We start from the raw sequence: 19,558 nt of genomic DNA, 5'->3' as shown, positions 1-19,558 counted from the left end.
ATTTTGCTTTCCCGACTGTAATGCGTCGCCAATGTATATGTGGCAGACACTTCGCGAAGCTGTCGGAATCAGCAGAGAAAATACGAGAGCAACCGTACAGGGTCTGGGAGCAAGGTCGAGTTACAGTCCTTTAGGGTCTCTTCTCAGACTAGCCTCACCTGGTCCTGCTCCATGTTGGTCGTTGGAATCTCCTCAATGCTTGAAACACTTTAAGGGACTCCTAGGGTCCTCATCACATTTATAAATTAGTGAATAATAGGTAACTCGGTGTTGAAGACACTTGGAGCTGAAGGCTTGAGTAAATAGTTGGCAGTATTCAGAAGTGGCTCAACGGAAACACCGCATAAAGCTTAACAGTAGTTTATTTACTAACTTAACCACTAATACAAAGAGTGCTTGATATACTTTAGATTGGCGTCAGCAAGGCCATGGTTGCATTACCGAGACTCTTGACGTCTGGCTAATCGATTCGGATCCACTCGTGGAGAAACACTTAACTTAACACAATTGACAGCCAATCATTAACACGGCAAACCTAACTGCCGGTATGCAACAGGATTACAAGAGTTCCAGCCGGATACTCGGGTAATGATGATGCGCAATAAATCACAATTGGCACTGTCAATTGGACTGGCAATAATCATGCACAGTATTTATATCACACAATAACTAAATGTGTGGTGTATGTGAAACTCACATTCACAGACGAACGTAATGTCGTGATACCACACACATAAACACGCATACACCGTCGGGTGTCTCCACCTATACCTGTGTCAGGTATGAGAGGGTGAGAACTGTGGTTGACCACTCAGATCAACACAGACAGACACAATAATACAATAACAAGATCTTGTACTTATAGATATGGCTACCTCTCTTATTCACTCACTCATGCATATTTATGCAAAAACTCTTAGGTGGCCTTACAGCTGGTTTCGCTCGTTCTGACGTGAGACCATCGACGACAGGCTTTCCCAACAAACCGTATTTGACACGGAGGGGACTCGCAGGAGGGCGCGCTGTATGTCTAACAGACACACGTACACACTTGATGGCACTGGTGGTGAGCAAGGTGTGACCGGGTGATGACGTCACGTAGTACAGTGAGGCAGGGCGGGTGGCGGATGGAGGCTAGCTCCACACTCTGTACAGTGACGGCTGGTGGCTGCAGGTTTTATGGTACCAAGCGGTACACTTCGGCAAAAGTCACTCACAGATTTACTTAGGCGGCGGTACTACCATAATTCTTTCTAAGTCACTCACAACGATCTCAATTTGTCACCAGGGGTTACCTGATACCAGTCTGTTTCGCTCTGGTGATTTGTCACTAGGCTTCTGAACAATATAGTCACAATTGCGATTCCGGGCGAGCGTTGGTATATCGAAAAGACGCTGAGTTTAACTGTATGGTGAGGAATAGACTGTTTTCTTCTGTCTATTGGCCGATAGACAGAACAGAACACGTCCTCTATGTACGGGTTTCCTCACGTGAATACCCTTGCAAACAGCTGCAGGGCTCCTCGTGGGCACAAACACAAGGGGTTACAATTGACCAATGGCATCACAGCAAAAGAGTGGGAACCAATCATATTGATCGTTCCCTGGTCAGTAACCGAGGTGACGTCATGAACACGTCACGACCATGTCACAGTAGTTATTCTCCATCGCTCCGGTTCAGGCTGACCCCAGAGGTCAGATCTGTCGCCTTCCCTGTATCTAATTTACCCTTGAGCATACAGTGGCCTCCGTATTTTATAAGTATTCCTGGTTATGTGGGCATCCTGGGGACACCCAACATGACAGATTACCATCCAGGGTTAACAGAGATAGGGCTTGTGCACGAGATCGGTGCACTGTGCACTGCAATGAGCCATTCAAGTCAGCTGTGGGATAATCTTGAGAGACCATCCTCTCACACTATGAGCCACTGGAAAGGAAAGCTCTCAGCCAGTTAACAGGAGTCAGCAATCGTCTGTTCCTAGACATACCTGTGTAAAAAAAGGTATTTATCAGAACTCATCGGAGATTATTACATCCACAGATACATCTATCCTGTTCACCTCATAATTATAATGTCAACTAGTTACTGAGATTGTTCCATTTCATTAGTTATGAACTTACAATTATACGTTATAAATTCATGGTAGATATTTTAGCAAATACTTAGCTGGTTTAGCTATGGAGGTATTACAGGGGTCATAGGAAAGTTGTTGTATATTATTATTTATCTGCGCACTACACCGCTTGTTCCTTAATCTAATGTCATTGATCTACTAGAAGGATTTCTAATATTTTATTTTAAGTAAAAAGATGGTTTGCCAAAATCCTGGACTATTCAGGAGTAAAGGATCCTTGATGGTTGGTTACTAATGTGTTGGGAGACCCATAATAAGCCTCCAGTGGCTTATAAGTAAATCTGAACCAGCTGTGTCTGGGTACAAGAGATGGGATGAATAACCCAGCGTGTTTTCTTCCTATTGGGGAGTGTTGTACATGCTGCTATGAATACTAGCAGTGACAGTCCAGCAGAATTTTTTTTTTTTGGGGGGGACGGAAAATAGACAGTCCAACGGAACTTTTTTTTACCGCGGAAAATAGACAGTCCAGCAGAACTTTTTCTTTTAGTCCCAGAAAATAGCCAACATATGCACCCTTTTCTTTAGCCCCGGAAAATAGACAACGTATGAGCCGTTTTTTCAGAGTATTATTCTGTCACATCCTTTAAAGACTAAATTATTCCAGTGTTCATATAATCATAAAAGTTTGTTAAGAAAAATTCAGGGGGCAAAGTCCACTCTCATCTTACTGAGAATAAACTCTACGTGTCAATTTTTGTTTGTTTTCAAAATTACTCATTTGGATTTAAATAGTTCTTATGGGAAAAATTTGAGGCGAAAGAGGACGCTATGGTCCTAAAGGCTTCTAAAGGAAGAAATTCAGAATTTTTCAGAGTTCAGTTTTATGAAAATATTTCAGAGTTCATATAATCATAGTTTATTTACGAGTTTATGACCCAAATTTGAAAAAAGACTATTTTCAGAGAATATTGTCATAGAAGTTTTGTTTAGGAAAATAGACGTCTTAACAATAAGTTTTAGTTTTTAAATCCATTTACGGCTGTTTCACCTGTAAAAGATCGAAATTGAACAAAGACCATTTGAAGACTGATTTTCTACAGAGTCCATTTAAGACCCAAAATAAGACAGAGACCATTGTAGACCGAAACTGAACAGAGTCCAGTACATAAAGTCAAATTAGTTGAGTCCAGTTGTAGACAGAAATTCGTCAGACCATTTGCAGACCGAAATAAGACAGAGTTCAGCTGTAAAACCGAAATTTAACAGAGTCCCATAATGACCGAAAATTAATCAAAGTCCAATAAATGATCAAAATTAGTCAGAGTCCCGTTCATGGCCGAAAATTAGACAGAGTCCATTAGAAGACTGAAATTTGACACTTTGAGAGACCACTTTGAGACCAAAATATTTCAGAGTTTTACTTATACCTGCGTTCTTATAGAGAAAATTCAAATAGTATCAGAGTCCAGTTGAGACCAAAAAAATTAACTGAGACCCTTTTAGGACCAAAATTTGTTAGAGACCACATTTTTATATGAGTAGTTTCGCTACTAACAGCCCAATTTTAGCCCAGTTTAAGACGGTCATTTTTCGTACGTAGTAAAATAGATCAACGAAGTTACCAAACTCTAGCTCCTGTCCCCGCCTTAACCCCCTCTCTCACCTCTGTTAATACCTATTCAATTTCCCTAAAATTTTAATCAGTCATATTTCAAACGTAGTAAATCAAATCGAGTCAGTAAGTAAGTTCTAGCTCCTGTTCCAGCCTTACTTTATCCAGGTAACTTCTTTACTAACAGTCCAATCCCCCTGAAATTTTAAACAGTCATATTTCAAAAGTAGTAAATCAAATCAAAGCAATTACCAAACTCTAGCTCCTGTCCCCCCACCTTTCCTCACTCGCGTATCTTCTTTAGTTTCTAACCAAATCCCTTGAGATTTTAAACATAGCTAAAATACAATAATTTAGTTACTGAGCTCCAGCTCCTGCCCCCAATCGTATTTCCCCCCTCATATCTTCTTTAGTATCAAATCAAATCTTCTGAGATATATGACTCCCGTATTTCAGACATAGTAAAATAGATCCAAACAATTACCAAGCTCCAACTCTCGTTCCCCACATTAGTTCATTTGTACAAGCTCCTTTGTACCAGACCAATTTTCTCGAAATTTAAAGCACATACTTCTTACTGAGTAAATAATTAGATTTATATAAATTGTTCTTATTCCTTGACCTTTGACCTAACCTTTCAGATATAGTTTATTGTGTTGGACATAGTATCCTTAACCTAACTTTTTAAATATAGTTTGTATTTATCCTCTTTGTGTATTTTTGGACCTATGATGTTTATACAGTTCTCTCTAATTGTGCCTACGGCACTCCTGCTCTTCACTGCTTCTATTCTGCATTTTCTTCCATATCGTTCACGCCAGTATGTTGCTATTTTACTGTGCAGATTTGAGACCTGGCCTTCCAGTATTTTCCACGTGTATATTATTTGATATCTTTCCCGTCGTCTTTCTACCGAGCACATTTGGAGAGCTTTAAGACGATCCCTAAAATTTTGATGCTTTATCTCGTTTATATATCCCGTATATGTTCTCTGTTCTCCCTCTATTTCAGTAATCTCTCCTGCTCTGAAAGGGGAAGTGAGTACTGAGCTACTGCTCAGTAGACGGACAGCACAAATGATTTGAAGAGTACAACCATTGTGATGGGATCCCTGGATTTGATTAGGGGTTTGATGAGATTTGATGAGGTTTAGGTTAGGTTAGGTTGGGTAAGGTATGTTTGGTTAGGTTAAGTAAGTTACGTTAAGTTATGTTAGATAAGTTAAGTTAGGTTAGGTTAGTTAAGTTAGGTTATGTTATACAAGTTAAGTGAGGATAGGTAAGTTGTGGTTAGGTTAGGTTAGGGAAGTTATGTTAAGTTAGGATAGGTTAGGTAAGTTACATAAGGATAAGTTAAGTTAGGTTAGGTAAGTTGCATTATGTTAGGTTCGGTTAGGCAAGTTAGGTTAGGTTAGATAAGTTAGGTTAAGCTAGGGAGGTTATGTTAGGTTAGGTTAGTTTAGTTAGGTTAGGTTATGTAAGTTAAGTTTAGTAAGGTAAGGTAAATTACGTTAAGTTAGGATAGGTTAGGTAAGTTATGTCAGGTTAGGTAGGTTAGGTTAGGTTAGGTTAGGTTAAGTTAGGTTAGGTAAGTTTGATTAGGTAAGTTACATCAGGTACGGGAGGAATTGGTTAGAATAAGTTAGGTTAGGTTAGATATATAATTTAAAACAAGTGTAAGTTTGATATGAAAAGCTAAACAAGTTCCATTTTGGTGAGAGATTTTATGCCTGAAGATGTCATAGAGAACAACATTGATGGACGAAGGTGAGTTAGAGATTACCTTTGATGAGTCTGAGAATATCTTTTGATGTCGTAGAGAATAACTTTGATGAATGCAGATACCTTAGAAAGATTCTCTGATGAACGAATGTGAGTTAGATATTAACTCTGATGACTGAAATTACCTCTGATGATTCTGAGAATAACTTTTGATATGACTGAGAATAACTTTGAGGACATGAGTAGTATTTTGTTGACTCTGAGAATAACTTTTGACATCTCTGAGTGCGTTATTGATGTCTTTGAGTGTGTCTTTCATGTCTTGAAGAGTAACTTTGGTGTCTCTGAGCGTGTCCTTGACTATATTTCTTACTCCACGAAGTACACTAGTAATTACGAAAGTACTGAAAGAGGATTGATTTTAATATTTTTAATTATGAAAGTGCTGAATGAAGTTACATTTTGACTATTTTTTAGTTGAGGAAAGACAAGAAAATATGATGAAAGTGACTATTTTTGTGCTCCCTGAAGTATAATGTCAGTTAAGAACAGCAATGAAAGATATCTTTGGCTATTTTTTCTTACTTGACAAAACATAATGGCTGTTAAGAAAGTGTTGAACATGGTTATTTTTAGTTGAATGACGATGGATAAAGTTAGCTATGAACTGTGTTGGAAAGTTTCTTGACTGTTTTTTAACTAAGAGAAAAAGGTTATTTTAGATAAGAACAGTATTGAACAAGGTTAATCCTGACTATTTTCTGCTAATTGACGAATATTTTAGTTAAAAAATGATGAACGTGACTATTTGAAGTTGACTGACGATGGGAAGAGAATTACATTGACGGAGTTTTGCAAATAAAACTGTGTGATTAACTTAATTTGTTTGCGGAACTGTTATGCTGTTGATATTATTTGACAAAAGAAAAGTTACTGAACAGAAGAAATAATTTGTTTATAAGAAACAAAGAACATGAAAAGTGAAGAATATGTAAGAGAATGAACACAGTGAACATACGAGGAGGGTGACAAAGAACATAGAGAACGTGCTAAGAACACTATGAAAACATGATAAGAACATGATTTGAGCTTGCAGAGAACATGGAGAATATGACAAAGAAAATAGATAACATGAGGGGGAATGTGTAGAGAACATAAACGAGTGAGATGAACACATTAAATATGAAGGGGAACATGAACTTGAAGAGAATATGAAAACATGACAAAGAATAGAGAATGTAATAAAGAACATAGCAAACATGTAAGAAAAGCTGATGAACGCAGTGAACATGAGGGGAATATGAACTTGCAGAGAACATCACAAAAAAAACACAGAACATGAACGAGAATGAACACTGAACTTGTGAAGAACATGCTAAGAACATTGAGAACACGACAAAGAACACAGAAAACATGGAGAATATGACAAAGAACATAGAAAAATTGGAGAATCGGGTGAATTTCTTTTAAATTTTGGGGTGGGAGGGATGTTTGGGTGAAGTTGAGGAATAGGTAAGATGCGCGGGAGAATGGGGGCGGGGGGGTAAGGGTATTAGGTATTGAGGAAGATAAGGGGGAAGGTAAGGGGTGTGGGGATATAAGGGCAAAAGGGGAGTTGGGAAAGGTAAGGGAAGGGGGAGTGAGGTAAGGGGTGGGGGAGGTAAGGGAAGGAAATGATAAGGTGTGATTTGATGGTGTGATTATTACATAGCTGAGTAAACAAAAAGGTATTGAATGTAAGGTGCGATCTGACTGTGTGATGTTTATTACTGTGTGAATATTAGCTCGTTAGTGATTATTTACATCGCTTGAGTAAGAAAAAGGGTGTTACGGACTCATCGCCCTTGTCAGGGGGTAGAGTGGCAGTTCCAGCGCCATCTAAGAGTCCGCACCCGAACTCCCCGGGAATAGTAGGTAATGTGGACAATGCCATCTGGAGGTGGTTATCTAGTACCTGCAAATGGCTAAAAATTCCTGCCTTGGTCAGCCAGAGGTGTCGTTGTGAGTGACCTCTGGTGAGGTGACGCCTCAAGACCAGCGCCACCTAGTGTGTGCTACAGTGTACAATGTCAACTTCCCAGTGGGTTAGTGGTATTTCCTAGTTCACCAGTATTGGCTAGGTCATTTTTAACGTTTTATGTCCACAGAGGTGACGTCTGGGGGCAGCGGTACTGGAGATGTCAATTCATCTTGTGCAGTCCACAGTCTTCCTACATGGTCCTAGAAACGAACAAATAAGCCGCCGCCGATGAAGCAGTGTGGTAGCTGCTAGTGCTTTAGTGTTGAAAAAGATCGGCGTACCTTTGGGACTGGCTTAGGGGAGGGACTGACGACAGGGAGGTGCCAGTTGTGTAGTGCTGCTAGCTGGTCGCTAGAGACTGCTGCCAGGGGATCGCTACCCCTGTATTGGTTTGTGATCCCGCTCAGCGTGTACTCACCTAGTTGTACTCGCCTAGTTGTGTTTGCGGGGGTTGAGCTCTGGCTCTTTGGTCCCGCCTCTCAACCGTCAATCAACAGGTCAATCAACAATGTGGCTGAGGTACTGTGCCAGCGAGTAGCTGGAGAGCGGTCGTTGGGGTACAGGCACCTCGTGACACTGTCAGTGGGCTGACCCACGTACAGGTGAACTCGCCGGTGTTCTTCCCAGTAAGGTTGGATACGCTACTGGACAGTGAAGAAATACTGGGGATTGATGAACTCTGCACGTGAGCACGTTTGATATCCTGAGCGAAAGGATTGTACATAGGTGTAGAAATAGCCTATCGGTTCTTTATATATTATTTATGGTGACGGTGTACATATATATATACATAACGGTGGTGGAAAGATATTTAATACATTGATGAAAAAGTGTTTTGTTCATCCCCTCCTTTTTTTATGCACTACATAGCCACTTTCTTGAAAGCGTACTACCGACTTGGGGTCGGATACTATCATTTTCGTTCTACAATCAAAGAACCCGTTTACGACCCATTGTGGCTGTAACAAAGGGTATTAAAGGACAGGATGTTTACTTTTATAGACTGGAGCGCATCTTGACCTGAAATATTTGTTTGATGATCTAAGGCGGAGGACGGAAGTTGAAGCTCTGTTAATTTCTTGATTTATTTTACTACGTTAGAAATATAGTGAACTTAAATCTCAGGGGATTTGGACTGACAGTAATGAATTTATCAGAATGAACTAGGACATAGGACAAGAGCTGAAACTTGGTAACTGCATTGGATTATTCACTACATTTGAAAAATGTAGTGAATTCACTACATATGTTTTAAATTTTTAAGGTATTTGGTTAAAAACTAAAGATGATACTGGAGGCCACTAAGGTGGGGACAGGAAGCTGGAGCTCGGTAATTGTTTGGATCTATTGTTGTATGTCTGAAATACAGCGGGTTTAAATTTCAGGGACATTGATTAGAAACTAAAGAAGATACGAGGGGGGGGGGGACTAAGGCGGGAACGGGAGCTAGAGCTTTGTGTTAAATTGTCGTATTGTTCTATGTCTGAAATAGTGAGTTTAAATTTCAGGGAAATTGCTCTGTTAGTATTGAATTTACGAGATGGGAATAATCAAGACTAAATTATTGTATTTTACTGCCTTTGAAATACATAGGTTTAAATTTTAGGGAAATTTCTATATAACTTACGCAGTCTGAGGGGCCCCTGAACGAGAATAATAACTTTAGCGTGCCCTTGAGTGAGCGTTTTGGCAGTTTTTATTATTAGCGATACTGTTTGGGCGAATAGTGGGATTAAAAAACTTGTTTATAACTTGTGTAAACTAACATTAGATGAATAAATAAAAATATAAATAAATAAATACGTCTTATTAAAGCTTATTGAATATATAAATTATTACGGTGGTGAACGCTGGCAATGACTGACGGACGGCGAATAGGTAGTGTAATGTCAGGTGTTGAATGCCTCGGGCCAGGTAGCCGGCGGCAGCTTAGGTATTGAGGGTTTTAGGCCTGGGGCAACTTTAGTATAGAAGGTCATATTGAAATGTCTCGGTTGATTTGTGTACAACTGATCTGATGACTCGTTTTGGGGTAAAGAAACCAACATTACGACGTCTGAAATATAAATAGCTGTACGGAAATATGAATGATGAAAGACAGGGGTAAGGTCTGAAACAGGTAGGGGGGGGGGGGGGTTAAGGTAACAGGTAGAGAGTGGGTAGGGGGCAGACCTGATATTATGGTGACACTAAGGTAAGATTGTCGGAAAATCCAACACCATTTAATAATATCATACAGGCAGATAATATTGCTGTATTGTATAAACAAGTTAACCCATAGAAAATGTAACTTGTAGTGGAATTTCCGTCTATAGAAAACGGGATATCATTATCACATACTATTATAAATTCACCACCTATTATGGTGGGAATTATTCTTAAATACATTAGTCTTTGGACTTTACCATCATAAAACCATCTCATATAAATTAACTTAATTATCAGAATTAAAATAGAGTAAATGTGACCCTTCTATCACTTACTGTCATCTGGACAATGTAGGCCAGTAGCGTCAGTGAGGAGGGAGTGGTCAGCCATTGTTATTGTTGTTAAGACCACAGAGTCGTGGAGCAAATTCGGCTCCTATAAATTCTCTTGGACGAAGTGTTATGGAAGATCAGAGTAGTGATCTGCCATCATCAACACGCTGTCATCAATCTCAAGGGTAGTGTCTCTCCGAAACCCGTTTATCTAATCATTTTTGGCCATTAATGTCAGTAGATAGGGCGTACCGGTTAGAACACGAATGATCGACTCAAACAAGGTAATTAAGCCTAGGTCTTTATGGTTCCTTGTACAGTGTTTTCTCTGATATAGCTGTCATATATCAGGATTCTGGCTTTACAGCTAGCGCCCTTTTGACAGGTCAAGACGAGGAAGCATGCTTTGTGTACCAGTTACTGGGTGATGGCAGCTACCTCAAAGAGGATAATTTGGTGTCTACATCCTGGTTATACCTGGTGGACTAAGGCCTGCTGTACAATAAGATAAGGAACCTCTTCAATGTTTAACAATATATGTAGTTTAATACTGTAGTTTGATTGGCTGCATATATATAAATTCAATATAAACCCCCCCTAATGTGTAGAGGATCGATTTGTGAGATTATTGCAGAAATACAGTCCACTTATCATTATACCAATTGCTATCGAAGTATACAAATTAACGTAAATATATATTCTATATAAATTCATATAAATTAAATAAATATAAATCTCACAGGTCGGTTCCCATAAAGATTACGGCAGTGACACCTGTTGGGGGGGGGGGGGGTAAGGTAGGAACAGGTGACGTGGGGAAGGGATGGGGAGGACGGGTAATTAGCGCCATCAGATGTAGCGGGGGAACTTTAGTTGCTTAAATAGACATATACTTGCTGGTAAGAAAAAACGGCAACTTTTTACGGGCTCACCATATCCCGTGCTACATGGACACTTCGTCCTGAGTAGCTAAATCTAAAACAACAACATTGTTGGTAAGTATAAATTTACAGTCTAAAAGTATAAGTAAACAGTCTAAAATATCTGTTTGTAACTGTAGAGTTTATTCTCAATAAGAAGGGAAGCGGACTTTTTCTTAACGAACTTCTTTACTTAGAAATTACTTTTCTCATGGGAACGCTTAACAAACTTTTATGAACACTATATCCGAAAATGGTCTTTGAAAAGTTTCGGTCTTTAACTCAGAAAAATTTACCTGGAACTCCCTACAGTCTAGCGGCCTCTTCTCTAATTTAACTGGAAACCCCCACGGTCCAGCGACCCTCATCCTTCTAAAAAAAATAACAAGAAAAGTTCCACTGGAGTTTACTCCCAACTACTGCTATGGCGGTGTTAACTCACGGGATGAGTGGCGCTGTGGGCCAATAAACTCGCCTCTCCGGCCAAAATTAAATTAACGTGACGTCCCGGTCCTTCATCGTGACGCACCGTTCCGTCATTATAACGCACCGTTCCGTCACCGTCACAGGCCAGAGTGTCAGAGACGAGCCGGGGCGTCACTGCTCGTGGCGTCAGGACAAGGTCGGTGAGCGGGGAGCCCCCCAGCGCAAGGTCGACTGACAGTACCAGTATCTAATGAAGATCTCACCGACCTCACAAATTCACAAAGACCTGAAAGTCGTAGCATTAAATATTATGATAGATATCGTGAGGAGACATTCACATATGGGACTAATAGAACAAGAACCCGGCAATGTGATGTTATAGTGGCCAGAATACGCCTGGGATATAGACGTATCTGGCAGCTTATTCAAAACCCAAATGTCAAGTACACAATGTGTCAACTTTGTGAAAGGGAAAACATGCACTCTATTGAAAATTATATCGTAGAATGTCACATATTGATCGACTTTCGCCTTCCTAGGCTAAGGTATGATGAACTTTTTAATTACTATATGAGTACTGTAACACTTGATGATATATTGGACTTGTACCCAAGATTGACCATGTAATGTATCAATTATACAATGTATGTATGTGATGTAACTATATAACCTGAGCTGGTAAATACAACTTAATCACCTTCAGTGATTAAGTGCTAAATTGCACAGTAGTTCCTTTATTAGCTATCTCACCCTGTCTGAGTAAAAGAGACATATGTATGTGAATGCATGTGTGTGTATATATGTGTATATGTATATGTACGTATGTGTGTGTATATGTATGTGTATAAAGTATATATGGAAGCTGATCATAATTACATTTCACCTTTGTAAATGCACATTAATGACACTATGTAAAAGACACATAAAACACTTTATGTAGGGCATACGTAAATCTGTGTATCTATGTATTTGCGTATGTAGGTTAGCTTAGCATTTTAAAAGTACCGAATCACCTTCTGTGGTTGAGTGTTCAATAAACCCCTGAACTATATGTTTAGCACATCTCTAACCCTGTCCATGGAGGACAGAAGAAAATGTATATATGTTGGTTAGCATTGTAAATGTGTGGCCACGTCTGTGGTAGAAAAACACAAGTACCAGTACCGGCGGGTAACCTCGACGTCCCCCACACAGCCACCGTCATCATAGTTTCACTGTTAATAACACATTTTCGCTGGCTTTCACCTTCGGCTGTGTCGACCTAATTCTTGCTATATTGGTCAGTACCAAAATGTTGGTGGCATCATACAACCTTGACCAGGTGGGTTGTAGCCAGGCAGGTTGTAGCCAGGTGGGTTGTAGCCAGGCAGGTTGTAGCCAGGTGGGTTGTAGCCAGGAGGGTTGTAGCCAGGTGGGTTGTAGCCAGGTGGGTTGTAGCCAGGTGGGTTGTAACCAGGCAGGTTGTAGCCAGGTGGGTTGTAGCCAGGTGGGTTGTAGCCAGGAGGGTTGTAGCCAGGTGGGTTGTAGCCAGGCGGGTTGTAGCCAGGTGGGTTGTAGTCGGGTGGGTTGTAGCCAGGAGGGTTGTAGCCAGGCAGGTTGTAGCCAGGCGGGTTGTAGTCAGGTGGGTTGTAACCAGGCGGGTTGTAGCCAGGAGGGTTGTAGCCAGGCAAGTTGTAGCCAGGAGGGTTGTAGCCAAGTGGGTTGTAGCCAGGCAGGTTGTAGCCAGGTGGGTTGTAGTCAGGTGGGTTGTAGCCAGGAGGGTTGTAGCCTGGTGGGTTGTAGCCAGGCGGGATGTAGCCAGGCGGGATGTAGCCAGGTGGGTTGTAGCCAGGAGGGTTGTAGTCAGGAGGGTTGTAGCCAGGTGGGTTGTAGCCAGGTGGGTTGTAGCCAGGCAGGTTGTAATCAGGCAGGTTGTACCCAGGTGGGTTGTAGCCAGGAGGGTTGTAGCCAGGCGGGTTGTAGCCAGGTGGGTTGTAGCCAGGTAGGTTGTAGCCAGGTGGGTTGTAGCCAGGCGGGTTGTAGCCAGGAGGGTTGTAGCCAGGCAGGTTGTAGCCAGGTGGGTTGTAGCCAGGAGGGTAGTATCCAGGCAGGTTGTAACCAGGCAGGTTGTAGCCAGGCGGGTTGTAGCCAGGCGGGTTGTAGCCAGGCGGGTTGTAGCCAGGAGGGTTGTAGCCAGGAGGGTTGTAGCCAGGTGGGTTGTAGCCAGGTGGGTTGTAGCCAGGAGGGTTGTAGCCAGGTGGGTTGTAGCCAGGAGGGTTGTAGCCAGGAGGGTTGTAGCCAGGTGGGTTGTAGCCAGGAGGGTTGTAGCCAGGCGGGTTGTAGCCAGGTGGGTTGTTGCCAGGCGTGCTGTAGCCAGGCGGGTTGTAGCCAGGCGGGTTGTAGCCAGGCGTGCTGTAGCCAGGTGGACTGTAGCCAGGAGGGTTGTAGCCTGGTGGGTTGTAGCCAGGCGGGCTGTAGCCTGGTGGGTTGTAGCCAGGCGGGCTGTAGCCAGGTGGGTTGTAGCCAGGCGTGCTGTAGCCAGGTGGGTTGTAGCCAGGAGGGTTGTAGCCAGGAGGGTTGTAGCCAGGTGGGTTGTAGCCAGGAGGGTTGTAGCCAGGTGGGTTGTAGCCAGGAGGGTTGTAGCCAGGTGGGTTGTAGCCAGGAGAGTTGTAGCCAGGTGGGTTGTAGCCAGGCGTGCTGTAGCCAGGTGGGGTGTAGCCAGGAGGGTTGTAGCCAGGAGGGTTGTAGCCAGGAGGGTTGTAGCCTGGTGGGTTGTAGCCAGGCGGGCTGTAGCCAGGTGGGTTGTAGCCAGGAGGGTTGTAGCCAGGAGGGTTGTAGCCAGGTGGGTTGTAGCCAGGTGGGTTGTAGCCAGGTGGGTTGTAGCCAGGTGGGTTGTAGCCAGGAGGGTTGTAGCCAGGAGGGTTGTAGCCAGGCGGGTTGTAGCCAGGCGGGTTGTAGCCAGGTGGGTTGTAGCCAGGAGGGTTGTAGCCAGGAGGGTTGTAGCCAAGTGGGTTGTAGCCAGGAGTGTTGTAGCCAGGAGGGTTGTAGCCAGGTGGGTTGTAGCCAGGTGGGCTGTAGCCAGGTGGGTTGTAGCCAGGTGGGTTGTAGCCAGGAGGGTTGTAGCCAGGAGGGTTGTAGCCAGGAGGGTTGTAGCCAGGAGGGTTGTAGCCAGGTGGGTTGTAGCCAGGTGGGTTGTAGCCAGGTGGGTTGTAGCCAGGTGGGTTGTAGCCAGGAGGGTTGTAGCCAGGAGGGTTGTAGCCAGGTGGGTTGTAGCCAGGTGGGTTGTAGCCAGGAGGGTTGTAGCCAGGAGGGTTGTAGCCAGGTGGGTTGTAGCCAGGAGGGTTGTAGCCAGGTGGGTTGTAGCCAGGTGGGTTGTAGATAGGTGGGTTGTAGCCAGGCGGGTTGTAGCCAGGCGGGTTGTAGCCAGGTGGGTTGTAGCCAGGCGGGTTGTAGCCAGGAGGGTTGTAGCCAGGTGGGTTGTAGCCAGGAGGGTTGTAGCCAGGTGGGTTGTAGCCAGTAGGGTTGTAGCCAGGTGGGTTGTAGCCAGGTTTGTAGCCAGGAGGTTTGTAGCCAGGAGGGTTGTAGCCAGGTGGGTTGTAGCCAGGCGGGTTGTAGCCAGGAGGGTTGTAGCCAGGTGGGTTGTAGCCAGGTGGGTTGTAGCCAGGCGGGTTGTAGCCAGGAGGTTTGTAGCCAGGTGGGTTGTAGCCAGGCGTGCTGTAGCCAGGCGGGTTGTAGCCAGGAGGGTTGTAGCCAGGTGGGTTGTAGCCAGGAGGGTTGTAGCCAGGTGGGTTGTAGCCAGGAGGGTTGTAGCCAGGTGGGTTGTAGCCAGGAGAGTTGTAGCCAGGTGGGTTGTAGCCAGGCGTGCTGTAGCCAGGTGGACTGTAGCCAGGTGGGTTTTAGCCAGGCGTGCTGTAGCCAGGAGGGTTGTAGCCAGGAGGTTTGTAGCCAGGAGGGTTGTAGCCAGGTGGGTTGTAGCCAGGCGGGTTGTTGCCAGGAGGGTTGTAGCCAGGAGGGTTGTAGCCAGGTGGGTTGTAGCCAGGCGTGCTGTAGCCAGGTGGGTTGTAGCCAGGAGGGTTGTAGCCAGGAGGGTTGTAGCCAGGAGGGTTGTAGCCAGGTGGGTTGTAGCCAGGTGGGTTGTAGCCAGGCGTGCTGTAGCCAAGTGGGTTGTAGCCAGGTGGGTTGTAGCCAGGAGGGTTGTAGCCTGGAGGGATGTAGCCAGGTGGGTTGTAGCCAGGTGGGTTGTAGCCAGGAGGGTTGTAGCCAGGAGGGTTGTAGCCAGGTGGGTTGTAGCCAGGTGGGTTGTAGCCAGGAGGGTTGTAGCCAAGTGGGTTGTAGCCAGGAGGGTTGTAGCCAGGTGGGTTGTAGCCAGGTGGGTTGTAGCCAGGTGGGTTGTAGCCAGGTGGGTTGTAGCCAGGAGGGTTGTAGCCAGGAGGGTTGTAGCCAGGTGGGTTGTAGCCAGGCGGGCTGTAGCCAGGTGGGTTGTAGCCAGGCGTGCTGTAGCCAGGAGAGTTGTAGCCAGGCGGGTTGTAGCCAGGTGGGTTGTAGCCAGGCGGGTTGTAGCCAGGCGGGTTGTAGCCAGGTGGGTTGTAGCCAGGCGGGTTGTAACCAGGCGTGCTGTAGCCAGGCGGGTTGTAGCCAGGTGGGTTGTAGCCAGGCGGGTTGTAGCCAGGCGTGCTGTAGCCAGGCGTGCTGTAGCCAGGCGGGTTGTAGCCAGTAGGGTTGTAGCCAGTAGGATTGTAGCCAGGTGGGTTGTAGCCAGGTGGGTTGTAGCCAGGCGGGTTGTAGCCAGGCGGGTTGTAGCCAGGCGTGCTGTAGCCAGGCGGGTTGTAGCCAGTAGGGTTGTAGCCAGGCGGGTTGTAGCCAGGCGGGTTGTAGCCAGGCGGGTTGTAGCCAGGCGGGTTGTAGCCAGGAGGGTTGTAGCCAGGTGGGTTGTAGCCAGGCGGGTTGTAGCCAGGCGGGTTGTAGCCAGGAGGGTTGTAGCCAGGCGGGTTGTATCCAGGCGGGTTGTAGCCAGGTGGGTTGTAGCCAGGCGGGTTGTAGCCAGGAGGGTTGTAGCCAGGAGGGTTGTAGCCAAGTGGGTTGTAGCCAGGCGGGTTGTAGCCAGGCGGGTTGTAGCCAGGGGGGTTGTAGCCAGGGGGGTTGTAGCCAGGGGGGTTGTAGCCAGGAGGGTTGTAGCCAGGAGGGTTGTAGCCAGGACGGTTGTAGCCAGGCGAGTTGTAGCCAGGAGGGTTGTAGCCAGGAGGGTTGTAGCCAGGAGGGTTGTAGCCAGGCGGGTTGTAGCCAGGCGAGTTGTAGCCAGGAGGGTTGTAGCCAGGAGGGTTGTAGCCAGGAGGGTTGTAGCCAGGCGGGTTGTAGCCAGGCGGGTTGTAGCCAGGAGGATTGTAGCCTGGCGGGCTGTAGCCAGGAGGGTTGTAGCCTGGCGTGCTGTAGCCAGGAGGGTTGTAGCCAGGCGTGCTGTAGCCAGGCGGTTGTAGCCAGGAGGGTTGTAGCCAGGAGGGTTGTAGCCAGGCGAGTTGTAGCCAGGCGGGTTGTAGCCAGGAGGATTGTAGCCAGGAGGGTTGTAGCCAGGCGGGTTGTAGCCAGGCGGGTTGTAGCCAGGCGTGCTGTAGCCAGGAGGGTTGTAGCCAGGCGTGCTGTAGCCAGGAGGGTTGTAGCCAGGTGGGTTGTAGCCAGGCGGGTTGTAGCCAGGAGGGTTGTAGCCAGGAGGGTTGTAGCCAGGTGGGTTGTAGCCAGGCGTGCTGTAGCCAGGTGGGTTGTAGCCAGGAGGGTTGTAGCCAGGAGGGTTGTAGCCAGGTGGGTTGTAGCCAGGCGTGCTGTAGCCAGGTGGGTTGTAGCCAGGTGGGTTGTAGCCAGGAGGGTTGTAGCCAGGAGGGTTGTAGCCAGGAGGGATGTAGCCAGGTGGGTTGTAGCCAGGTGGGTTGTAGCCAGGAGGGTTGTAGCCAGGAGGGTTGTAGCCAGGTGGGTTGTAGCCAGGTGGGTTGTAGCCAGGAGGGTTGTAGCCAGGTGGGTTGTAGCCAGGAGGGTTGTAGCCAGGTGGGTTGTAGCCAGGTGGGTTGTAGCCAGGTGGGTTGTAGCCAGGTGGGTTGTAGCCAGGAGGGTTGTAGCCAGGCGTGCTGTAGCCAGGAGAGTTGTAGCCAGGCGGGTTGTAGCCAGGTGGGTTGTAGCCAGGCGGGTTGTAGCCAGGCGGGTTGTAGCCAGGTGGGTTGTAGCCAGGCGGGTTGTAGCCAGGCGTGCTGTAGCCAGGCGGGTTGTAGCCAGGTGGGTTGTAGCCAGGCGGGTTGTAGCCAGGCGTGCTGTAGCCAGGCGGGTTGTAGCCAGTAGGGTTGTAGCCAGTAGGGTTGTAGCCAGGTGGGTTGTAGCCAGGTGGGTTGTAGCCAGGCGGGTTGTAGCCAGGCGGGTTGAAGCCAGGCGTGCTGTAGCCAGGCGGGTTGTAGCCAGTAGGGTTGTAGCCAGGCGGGTTGTAGCCAGGCGGGTTGTAGCCAGGCGGGTTGTAGCCAGGCGGGTTGTAGCCAGGCGGGTTGTAGCCAGGCGGATTGTAGCCAGGAGGGTTGTAGCCAGGTGGGTTGTAGCCAGGCGGGTTGTAGCCAGGCGGGTTGTAGCCAGGAGGGTTGTAGCCAGGCGGGTTGTATCCAGGCGGGTTGTAGCCAGGTGGGTTGTAGCCAGGCGGGTTGTAGCCAGGAGGGTTGTAGCCAGGAGGGTTGTAGCCAAGTGGGTTGTAGCCAGGCGGGTTGTAGCCAGGCGGGTTGTAGCCAAGGGGGTTGTTGCCAGGGGGGTTGTAGCCAGGAGGGTTGTAGCCAGGAGGGTTGTAGCCAGGACGGTTGTAGCCAGGCGAGTTGTAGCCAGGAGGGTTGTAGCAAGGAGGGGTGTAGCCAGGAGGGTTGTAGCCAGGCGGGTTGTAGCCAGGCGAGTTGTAGCCAGGAGGGTTGTAGCCAGGAGGGTTGTAGCCAGGAGGGTTGTAGCCAGGAGGGTTGTAGCCAGGCGGGTTGTAGCCAGGCGGGTTGTAGCCAGGAGGATTGTAGCCTGGCGGGCTGTAGCCAGGAGGGTTGTAGCCAGGCGTGCTGTAGCCAGGAGGGTTGTAGCCAGGCGTGCTGTAGCCAGGCGGGTTGTAGCCAGGAGGGTTGTAGCCAGGAGGGTTGTAGCCAGGCGAGTTGTAGCCAGGCGGGTTGTAGCCAGGAGGATTGTAGCCAGGAGGGTTGTAGCCAGGCGGGTTGTAGCCAGGCGTGCTGTAGCCAGGAGGGTTGTAGCCAGGCGTGCTGTAGCCAGGAGGGTTGTAGCCAGGCGTGCTGTAGCCAGGCGGGTTGTAGCCAGGAGGGTTGTAGCCAGAAGTGTTGTAGCCAGGAGGGTTGTAGCCAGGAGGATTGTAGCAAGGAGGGTTGTAGCCAGGCGGGTTGTAGCCAGGCGGGTTGTAACAAGGAGGGTTTGTGCCAGAAGTGTTGTAGCCAGGCGGGTTGCAGCCAGGTGGGAAGTTTGTGGTTATAGAAGAAGTCTGGGGTGCCCTCATCACCACACCACACCATCTTGCTCTCATCACCACACCACACCATCTTGCCCTCATCACCACACCATCTTGCCCTCATCACCACACCATCTTGCCCTCATCACCACACCATCTTGCCATCATCACCACACCATCCTGCCCTCATCACCACACCATCTTGCCCTCATCACCACACCATCTTGCCATCATCACCACACCATCTTGCCGTCGTCACCACACCACACCATCTTGCCGTCATCACCACACCACACCATCTTGCCCTCATCACCATACCACACCATCTTGCCCTAATCACCACACCACACCATCTTGCCCTCATCACCACACCACACCATCTTGCCCTCATCACCACACCATCTTGCCCTCATCACCACACCATCTTGCCGTCATCACCACACCACACCATCTTGCCCTCATCACCACACCACACCATCTTGCCCTCATCACCACACCATCTTGCCCTCATCACCACACCATCTTGCCGTCATCACCACACCACACCATCTTGCCATCATCACCACACCATCTTGCCCTCATCACCACATCGGCTGACCCCCTCCGTACCCCCCCCCCCACTCACAATACACACAAACACACACACACCCTCGCTCAAGTTGGGACCTGAGTTGTACTAAGGGTAGGGATTAGCAAGTCAGGGTAACACCCCCCCCTTCCCCCTACACGTCAACTGGACACCATAGATAGAGTGACATACAATCTCCCTCTTCCCCCCACCCCACCCTCTCTCTCTCTCTCTCTCTCTTTCCCTGTTGGGACACTGTTGCCCTCCCCCTCTCTTGCTCTCTCTCCCTCTCTCGCCC

General features: G+C 47.1%; 1 long non-coding RNA gene across 1 annotated transcript in view; it reads right to left on the bottom strand.

Moving 5' to 3' along the window:
* Positions 1–365: 365 nt before the first annotated feature.
* Positions 366–19,558, bottom strand: part of LOC123755063 (uncharacterized) — a 106,956-nt gene continuing 87,763 nt past the window's right edge. The window contains exons 2-3 of the long non-coding RNA XR_011229886.1: positions 11,277–11,546; positions 366–1,991 (exon numbers count right to left, since the gene is read on the bottom strand). This is a non-coding gene — a long non-coding RNA (uncharacterized lncRNA). The remainder of the gene's footprint in view (positions 1,992–11,276; positions 11,547–19,558) is intronic.

Source organism: Procambarus clarkii, chromosome 28 (assembly GCF_040958095.1).
Source record: "Procambarus clarkii isolate CNS0578487 chromosome 28, FALCON_Pclarkii_2.0, whole genome shotgun sequence".
NCBI classification, from domain to species: domain Eukaryota; kingdom Metazoa; phylum Arthropoda; class Malacostraca; order Decapoda; family Cambaridae; genus Procambarus; species Procambarus clarkii.
Note: the sequence above shows the minus strand (reverse complement) of the source record. Positions and strands in the feature narration are given on the sequence as shown.